Consider the following 10,283-nt stretch of genomic DNA (forward strand, 5'->3'; position numbering starts at 1 on the left):
CATGAGAAGCGTCATCGGTCTTGTGGCAAGGAATGAAGTGAGCCATCTTACTAAAATGATCAACCACAACAAACACGGAATCATTTTGCCTTTGGGTGCGAGGGAGAGCAACCACAAAATCCATACTAAGATCATCCCATAGGTGACTAGGAACCGGAAGAGGAGAGTAGTTTTCTTCACGGAATTGACTCTTAGCCTTGTGACAAGCCCCACAACGAGCTATTACATCTTGCACATCTCCAAACATCTTGGGCCAATAAAAATGTTCTTGAAGGATTCTTTAACAAGTAACCGCCGATGAAAGCATTTTGGAACACAAAGTTTGTTTCCCTTAAAAAGGAAACCTTCTTGCACCATGAAAGAGCCATCGACCCCTTTCTCACACTTCTTCATCAACCCACCAAAATCCTCATCATCACCATACAACTCTTTGAGCAATTCAAACCCTAAAAATTTTGCATCAAGAATAGTGATCATACAATGCCTCCTAGAAAGAGCATCGGCCACAACATTGTTCTTCCCTTCCTAGTATTTAGAAGAGAAATTGAATGATTAGAGGAATTCAACCCATTTGGCATGACCTTTTTTACTTGTATTTACTAATAACAACAAAATCCTTGCCTAAAATAGAAAAAGTGTTACCTTGTATGTAAGACAACACATATGAGGTGTAGTTTATGCCCTCGTTGTCTATTCATAAGGCAACACATTTTTATTCAAAGGCAACAATTTAAAAAGTCAATGTAAAATGATACCTAAGGCAACAATTTTACAAAGGCAACAAGTAAAAACTGTTGCAATCTTAGAAAACAATTTAAAAGTGTTTCCTTATGTAATAAATATGCTACAACCTTTTTTACTTGTATTTGCTAATAATGACACATAATTGTTGCCTAAAAAGACAACACTTAAAAAATTATGATACATGAATTGAAAGAACTAAAATGAATAAACGTGTGAACACAACAATAGAGAACAATTAGTCTAATGGGAAGTTGAACATAAATATAGATGTGATTTTTTTATATAATATGGCATGTGAATTCATCAAAATCCAAAAAATAATATCCAAGTAACATCACTACACAATGTATCTACGACTATAAATCCTAAATAGATCCACAAACAAGTACTTTATTTATACTACTACTTGTTTGCACCTAACTCTATATATAATGGAGGGATTGTAACGTCCAAAACGGGAAACAAGTCAATTGAATATAGGCAATCCCTAAAGCTCCAATAAATCAGCTCTTCATCACTGTATGTCTTCAATATATGTCGTTCTTTCATGTACTTTACACCTTGTAATACCAATCAAATAAGCAAAATTAGAGAATAATATAGTTTTTTGAAAAAATTAAGAAAGATAATTGAAATTCTAAACAAAGAATTAAAACCTTTGGCTAGTATGTCAAGAAAAAAATACAAATAACGAAATTCATAAAGCAATTTTTACATTCATCCAAGATGAAGGGAAGAAAATAGACAAACAACACCCATTAGTAAATACCTTAGATATTCACCAAGCATAGATTAGGAAGATAAAGTGCACTTAAAGGTTTGGAGGAATTAAATACCATTGACTTAATTGCCTAAAGACAAAAAATAGCACATATCAACTGACATCACAACATGCTTGCAAACATAAACCAGTGAAATAATGAACCTCGTTTATTATTGTTAAATCACCTTGACAAAACTTATGAGATCTCCAAAAGGTTCATGTGTCATGAGTCCATGGCTTCTTCAATTCTTTAACTGAATAATTTCTTAAGCTGACAATCAGGCCCTGGATGAAAACTAATACAAGCAAATATAATTATAGAGATTTGTAATAGAGGATAGATCGATCACAGAGAAGGGGAAGCCTAGTTCCATTTATTTATTTTCCATACTTGTTTGGACAACTCGAGACCAATAGGTTCAGCCATTCCTATACCAGCCTACAATATCAAATGACAGGTTTCAGCTTCATCGTTATTAAATATCAATAAGAACCACTTTACACTCGAGCTTCAAGGTCAAAGAAAAAAAAGGTATCATTCTTACCTCTCCTGCTCCAAGGAATAAAACTGTGTGTTCTGCCAAGTTGCCACCAAGTAATTTCCGTGCCGCAACAATTCTTGTTAGGACAATAGATGCAATTCCCTATGCAGAGGAGGATAGAAAAAAAAAGGGTTAGAGCTAACACAAAGTAAACTATTACATAAAACCTATCTATCTCATCACATACCTGAATTAGTGAAAATTACAATTGAATACAACATGACTTGTTGAGTATTTTGAGAGTAGCTTGAAGGCATTATGGTTGGTAAAGTATTCGAAATTAAGTTATAAATCCAATTAACACAAAAGTTTAAAACATGAAAGTATACGAATTACTTAAAATAATGGAAATTATAATCATGGACAGTAGTAACAAACTTGTATAAGAACTTTTCTCCATAGTTATGCTTTACTGCACCATGAACTCCTCAAGAAACTCATTATACTCCTACAACAAAAATAAAATTACCCACTAACTTTTCATCACATGTATCAAAGAAAAAAAAAAAGCTTTATAACCTTCCAAGTGGCTCTTCTTTGTCTTAGACAAATGTAGAACTCACCGTTAAGCATTTTCTCATAGTAAGTCCTAACATCAGTGGTTATTGGCAAACACTGAAACAAGAGAGCTAAGACGAACCTACTCAGATTAATTATTAAACAAAACAAATTCACCAAGTGTCTATAATGCTTACAGACAAACTCCTCCCTGTGTTGTTTAATAAGCCAATTTTCCCATAAACATGTTCATTTTTACAACTACGAAATCATACAATTATTACAATAAGTCAATAATAGTGATCTATTTAGAGCTATGGTACATCTACCCACCTGACATCAAAGATCCCCGAGTCTCAAAATCCGTTTCTGTCATAACTATAACTTGTATGGTTCTCTCAGGCCAATTTGTTAAAACTTCAAATATTCTTCTGTTGTTAAAGCCAATCACTTCAAGTTTAGAAATCCACCAAAATCAAGCATTTATTTACAATGCAAAACCATACTTTTCCTTTAAACTAATGTTGACCCTGAGGATACTTAAAGATGCTTCCATATCTGTGACAGTATATACAATTATACAAATCCACATATTAATTTAAGAGATAATTTGTAAGAAAAATAGAGGGAAAATAGAATTAAAATTAATAAGAAAATGCAGAGTATTCATTTTAGCAACCCCACCCAACTCAATGCAACAACCTTACATAGGCATCAAGTGAAAAATAATAGCCCCCCTGCGATAGAACCAAGGAAGCACACCACAGAAATTTCTAGAAGGCATAACATTTAGCATACAATTCCAAATTGAGAAATTTTTGAGCCTAGATTGGATAACTTTTCAAGATCTATAACTTTTATCAAGGTACTAGGGGATAAAAACGACTGCAAGTCCATAATATTTGGACGAACAGAACTGGAACTATAGGGCAACTACAAAATAACAGCAGCACTAATATAACAAGGTAGCAACAATTCCTGCAGCAGGCAAACCAAATATAGTAGCAATTGGACAGCAAAATTATTATAGCAGTAGGGTTAATATTCGAGCAACAATATTATAGAGTCGACAATAACACTAGTTACGCCTTTTTCACATAAAGCAACGCTAACACCAAACTCTCACATATAGCCCACATTCTTGAACATTGATGTTAAACACACGCAAATTATTCCTACTAAACATTAATGTACCAAAATTGCATCCTACAAAACATTGTATAGTGAATTATTTCCATTAATAAACACATATAATCAAGTGGAGATGACAATATTTGGGTACATATCTAAAGTGAAAATTGAATGTACAACAGCTCATACATTAATGAAATTAATGGAATTCTGACATCTAACTTTATTTCTACAATATCATCCACGCAACTTCAAGCTAATCAGGGTAAATAATGATTACATAATCAAGTCATTAATTTCATGAAGAAGGTTGGATGAGCTTGTATTCTTTTTTCCTCTGAATTTTGATTGAAAAAAATCAATTCATTAATTTACTGAAAATTATATTATCCCATTATATGCTTTTGTCAATGACACAATGACTTATCTGCAAACTCTTATGATTATCAATTTTTTTTCAATCAAACAAGCACATGTCCTAAACTATAAATTTACATCGATATTGAAGCATCAAAACCAATCAGATTAGTCAATAAAGATCAAAAATTTCCAAGTCAAAGCCTTCTTAATTATACTATTTCAAATATAGAATTAGGGGAACAAAAAAAAAAAAAAAAAAAAGGTTTAATCTACATCGTCATAAGTCATAAATTCACAATATTATGGTGAAAAAGTAAAGAATGGTAAAGGGGAACCTGGTAGCAGCAGTAGGCAGAGAAAGAGCTTCATATCTTAGGGTTTTAACCGTAGGCTTCTTGGATAAGGATTCCGATTGATCCATCGTATCATATAACTAATATATAAAGCTAAACTTTAAGTCAGATCACGAGACAGCGACACTTGACATTCTAACTTTTCGCCAAGTGTCGCGTCACGTTGAATAGATTAAAATACACTTCATAAGATTAAAAAAGTTAGTTTAGAATTTTATTTTGAATCAAATTTGGATAGAATTTTAGAATAAAATTGTTAATTTAGAGTTTTATTTTCAATAAAATAAAATTTGAATGTCACACCACGTTGGATAGATTTAAATAGAATTCAGAAGATAAAAAAATAGTTTAGAATTCTATTTGGATAGAATTTTAGGATAAAATTGTTAGTTAAAAGTTTTATTAGGATAAAAAAATAATTTAGAATTCTATTTGGATAGAATTTTATTTTGAATCAAATTTGGATAGAATTTTAGAATAAAATTGTTAATATAGAGTTTTATTTTCAATAAAATAAAATTTGAGTGTCGCACCACGTTGGATAGATTTAAATAGAATTCAGAAGATAAAAAAATAGTTTAGAATTCTATTTGGATAGAATTTTAGGATAAAATTGTTAGTTAAAAGTTTTATTTTCGATAAAGTACCAATTTTTTAGATGTACAAATTGAATTATATTTTATTCAAAAAAAATTATTAGATTATAATTCTAAAAAATTATCATATAAATTTACTTTTTTATATCATAATAATATTTTTTGGAGCGAAGGAAATACTTCAAGAGTAAAACATACATTTATAATATATACTAACCGGTTAAAATAATATAGTTCACAATCTAAGCTAATAGAATTTTATAACTATGTAGACATGTCAATTAGGGTCGGGTCATGAGTAATTTCGGATTGAGTCACTTTAGGTTACGAGTCAAAACTGTTCAACCCTTGCCTAAAGTTTTGGGTTCGAATCAACCCAACGGCATTTGAACATTTATTTAATTTAATTTATTTTTTGCTAAATTTTTTTTTATGTATTAAATCGAACATTTTCACTAATATTATTAGGCATTACTTTGATATATATAGAATAAAAATTAATCTTAAAATTTAATAAACAACCCGGGCATCGCACGGGGCACGATACTAGTATTTCTAAAAATCAATTCTGAAAACAAATGAAATTGGAGATAAAAATTTAAGGGGGTATTTACCGGGTAACGCCCGCATTTTTAAAAATACATACTTATATACCCTCTCTTAAATAACCCATCAAAACCTTTTGTTTAAACTTTTACCTTTCTCTCTCTTCACCCTTTTCACCTACCCTTTCTCTTTCACCCAAAATTCAACCCCCATATCAACCACCACCACCGGTTACCACCATAGTCAACCACCAATTTTTTTAATATTTTTTTTAAGAAATTTAAGCGTTGACGGTACAAGGGGGCTCATATGTCTGGAAATCACAGAGACAAAGGCGTCGTCTTCAGCGAACAGGTGAGTCGTTTCTCTTTTTTTTTTTTTTTTTCGTCGACGTTGAGAAACGCCTGGAGATCTGGAATCTCAAGGCTTGAAACTCCCGGAAAATCCGGATCTCCGGGTGTAAGTTCGAAAATCCCAGACGAAACACGGATGCCTGGAATTTTCGAACATACGCCCGGAGATCCTAAACTTCCAGGCGTTCGTAGCCGAGAGATTCTAAATCTCTGGGCGTTTTTTTTTTTCTAAAAAAAAAAATATTATAAACTTTTTTTCATGATGTGGTTGTTTTTGTTGTTCTGTTGCTGTTGCTGTTATTATATTATGTTGATTATTTTTAATTGCTTGTTATAAATTGTAGTTGTTATTATTTAATATGGTTCATGGAATTTAAAGTTATTGTTTTTGTTATTAATTTTGTTTCATGTATCCTTACTCTAATCTAATGAATTGATTAATGTCTAAGCGTAAATGTTGCCTCTTATTGAATGGACTTGTGTACAATTATTCTAATGAGGTAGCCTTTTGTGGGCTGAAAAACTTTTGCTAGCCTTTTGTCAACTATATTTAGGCAATTGAGCCATAAGGACAGGCGACATAATCTGTTCACAACAACTCTCTTTGAGTCATGTGTTCTGTTTGGATATGGTACTAATGGTAGTGCTCTATGTTGTATACATTAGAAAGAGGATTATAGACTAGGGTCATGTTTTATAATATGTATGTGGCAAACTGATTCAGTGGAAAAGCCATGATTAAGCTGTAGAGGCAATTTATAATGGCCTTGTTTAGCAAATGGTTGTTGGTTGGTTCACTTGGCTTGTTTAACCAGTTGAAATGTTTGGCTGTTTATAATGGCTTTTGAAATTAGCTGTTTAAGCTGGCTGTTTATAAAAGTGTTTGGTAAATTAATTATTGGTTGTTGGCTGTTTATTAGATAATTTGTGGACCAACAAGCCAAAAGCCAACAAAAAAGCTACTCAAAGCAGCTTTTTCATTTTGGCTTAAAAGCCAGCTTTTTCGCTGACTAAAAAGCCAATTACCAAATACATTTTTTGGCTGTTTGACCACCTAAAAAAGCCAAAAGCCAAAAGCCAAAAGCCAAAAGCTAACCAAAAAGCCATTGAAAAGCCAATTTCCAAATATGGCCAATATCTATGTTGTGTTCTGCTTTCTCCTTTTTCCTTTCATATTGGCAATTTATTACAATGCAACAAGGTTCTAGTTCCTTTAGATGTATGGTTCCTTTTCAGTGATTGGGCTCTAACATATTTGTCACACATCAGCTTAGGAAAGTCTTAATGATTTGACATATTTTAAGTGAAATTGTTTGCTTGGTGATATGAACAAAAGATTGGGGTGGTTGTTATTGGTTTTAGTTGAAGCTGATTGGGAATTAATAAGAGCTGTTGTACAGCTTTTTAGCTAGAAATGGTGATGAGGTGAACTCTTATTATTTGAGGCATTAGTTTATTTATTAATACCCACGGTATTGTATGTCGGTAATTACATTTTGAACTGGCTTAAGGTGAATGGCGTTATAGGTGGTACAATACTCCGATATTATTCTGTTAGAGTGTTAGTAATATCTTCTCTATCTTGGAGACTTGGAGGTGAAGGAGAATCGAAAATGCTATAAGGGAGAGTATGAAAAGAAGAGGGCATATAGAATATTGCATTGATAGCTTGGTAGCCTTGGTTTGTTTAGCTTTTGGGAGTCATAAGGCCACTCAAAAAGATGTTCTAGATTATATGAGGGGGGTACTAAAAGAATTTTCTAATTAAAATAATTTTAGTAGGCTAGGTAGTTGTAGGTAGTGGAAATAAGTACATAGTTTCATTTGTTTTAGTGTTATTGTTGTTATTATTATTATTGTTTTGATGTTATATATTATTATTATTTTTTTATTATTGTTATAATTATTATTATTAGTATAATTATTATTATTATTATGAACTAAAATTAGACATTTTAATTTCCTTTTGCAAAAAATTAAGATTGAGGGCTCGGGAACACGACACGCTGTATCACGGCGCTTGAACACGTCAATTATATTAGATTTTAATCATATTCTTAGCTCAGTGGAGAGCTTCTCTCTCTAGTTTTAGGGTTAGCTTTAGGAGTAGATTTTAGAGAGAGAAAGTGAGGAATTTCAATGGTGATTGAGAGATTAATGATTCAATGGTGACAATTGTATTGGAGATCTTCTATATTATTAATGAGCATTTCTAAACTCTATCTCAATTATTGTTTTGTTTAATATTCATGTTTGTTTGATTTGTTTTGATTGGATTTTGATCTTTGATCTTTGATTAGAGTAATTGTTCTTCTTTGAGTGTTGATTCTTGTCTTCTATAGTTGTTTGTTGATTTGATGATGTTGTTAGAGTAGTTTGCTTGCTAGGGTGATGGTGAAGCTTATATGATGTGATGGATTCATGTAAATTGGGGGATAATTGATGGAGTTGATGATGTGTTTAAATTGGCTAATTGATTATGTGCATGTGTGTGTTTGATTTAGGCTTGATCACCCTAGTTATTCACACTAGATTGCATTGTAGGTTCACACTGATACGGACAATTGATTTGTGGCTTGCATTTAACGATTGAGGTGTCTTGTGACGTTCCTAGCTAGAGTTTATCGTAATTGACGCTAGTTAGACATCTAGGAAAATAGCTTGATATGGTCTTTTGGTTGCATGATTGATTTTCCCTTGCATCACTTGACTTAGTCAACTTCCTATCCCCATTTTCTATGTTCATTGCTAATATTTGAGGATCCTAAACCCTAGTGTTTCATTATATTGATTCCTATTTGTTTGGTTTCTTCGTTTAAGTAGTTGTGAGTGTCACCTTTTATCCTTAGACTTCTAGACATTACCGTTCCTTTGGGTTCGACCCTTGACTTACCTCTATACTTGTATTTAGATTAGTTAAGTGTTTATAAATTTTGTTTGGCTTAGGGAGGATCAGTCCAACGACCTAGTCCGACCCTTGTCACCCCTGAAGGGTCAACCTTAGTCATGACTCTCATAAAGTCAAACGGCCTAGGTATTTCAATCTTGTTCTTACCATGGGATTCCAGATGGGGCTTAGTGGTATCCTTCTCCCCAGTTGTTGCCGCACCGGTTGCAACTTGGGTGACTGGCCACCCTTCGATGCCGTAGAGGCATCCGACGCTTTCTTCCCCGAGCGTTCTGAGCTCTCGCTCAGAATCTTCATGGCGGAAGGCGATTTGCCACCGGTCGTAGGACGATCTGGATTGGCAGCAGTAGTTGTCTGGGAAGGATTCTTTTTGGCGGCCTTAGCATCCGGAGTTTTGTCCAGCTCCTCCCCTTGCCTTTTGAAAAGCTTAGAGATGGAGCGTGGAACACGTTTAATGGCATCCTGCGAATTAAGAACTAAATGATACCAGCCGGCAAAAACCCTTGGAAGAAATTTAAAGGAAAACTACATGAGTCAGGTGGTCTTACCCCGCCTTTCTTGGCCTCAACGGCTGCTCTCTTAGAGAGAGCGCTCTATTTGCGCAATTGCGCAACAGATTTAGCCGGAGTCTTTGCCGGGTCAACCATCTTCAAGGCGTTGGCTGCAAGGAGAAAATAAAAGGTTAGAGAAAAATAATAAAAAATTGGAAGTATAAAATGAAAAACAACAGAAAAGCCGGATGCAAGTGGATCTACCCTTAAGAAACATGATGCTTAACCCACAGGCGGATAGGAATCTTTCATCCTTGAAATAGTCCGGGTGGGGGATTCAGTTCTTTGGTACAATGATATGAGTGGTTTCGAAGAAACTCGGCCCCATTATTTGCTCCCAGGCCCTAGTAGAGAGCACCGGGAGAGGGCATTTCCTGCCAAGGAGAACCGGTTCCTTATTGTACCGGCGCAGAGTCCGGTTGTGTCTCAGACTTGGTGAGGAGATCAAATAAAATTTCTCCTTCCACTCGGACCACTTGGACACCTTGTCCAAAGTCATCAAATACTGGGGAAAAGTGGTAAGACTATACCATACCCCATGGCCGCTTGGGGCCTTGCTCAAGTAGTGCATATGAGCAAAGGCAGAGAAGCTAGGGGTAAGATTCAGGAGCTCGCAGGCGGCAATATAACTTAGAATATTCACCCACGAGTTTGGGGTAAGCTGCCAGACACCCAGATCATACCCCTTTAGGATTTTCCTAATCCTAATATGGAGGGGGAACCGGAGGCCGGCTTCTATTACCGCCTCAAAACAGACAAAATAGTTGTCTGCATTTTCAATGTTGTACTCCCAGGCCAAGACTGCGTCCTTAGGCAGAACGATAATAACCTACCCCTTTCCAAAAGGGGTGTTTTTCCTTGAAAGCCCTGAAGCCACTCTTCAACAAGGCTATGTCACCGGGAAGCATTCTAATCTTCTTCAGGTCAGGGTTGTCAGC

The 10,283-nt window shown here is 34.4% G+C and overlaps 1 long non-coding RNA gene across 5 annotated transcripts; it reads right to left on the reverse strand.

Annotated features, from left to right (window-relative positions):
- Positions 1–995: 995 nt before the first annotated feature.
- On the reverse strand, positions 996–4,466 carry LOC110739388. 5 transcript variants are annotated; one of them, XR_002514799.1, is made up of 5 exons: positions 4,374–4,466; positions 2,053–2,151; positions 1,899–1,946; positions 1,693–1,803; positions 996–1,304 (listed from the first exon to the last, which is right to left on the reverse strand). It is a non-coding gene; the product is annotated as an uncharacterized LOC110739388 (long non-coding RNA). The 5 variants fall into 5 exon arrangements; XR_002514797.1 differs by having other exon boundaries at positions 2,053–3,105; positions 4,374–4,460; XR_002514798.1 differs by lacking the exon at positions 4,374–4,466 and adding an exon at positions 2,881–4,367.
- Between the last annotated feature and the right edge of the window lie 5,817 nt (positions 4,467–10,283).

The sequence above is a fragment of the Chenopodium quinoa genome, unplaced genomic scaffold (assembly GCF_001683475.1).
Source record: "Chenopodium quinoa cultivar QQ74 unplaced genomic scaffold, ASM168347v1, whole genome shotgun sequence".
Taxonomy (NCBI): Eukaryota; Viridiplantae; Streptophyta; class Magnoliopsida; order Caryophyllales; family Amaranthaceae; genus Chenopodium; species Chenopodium quinoa.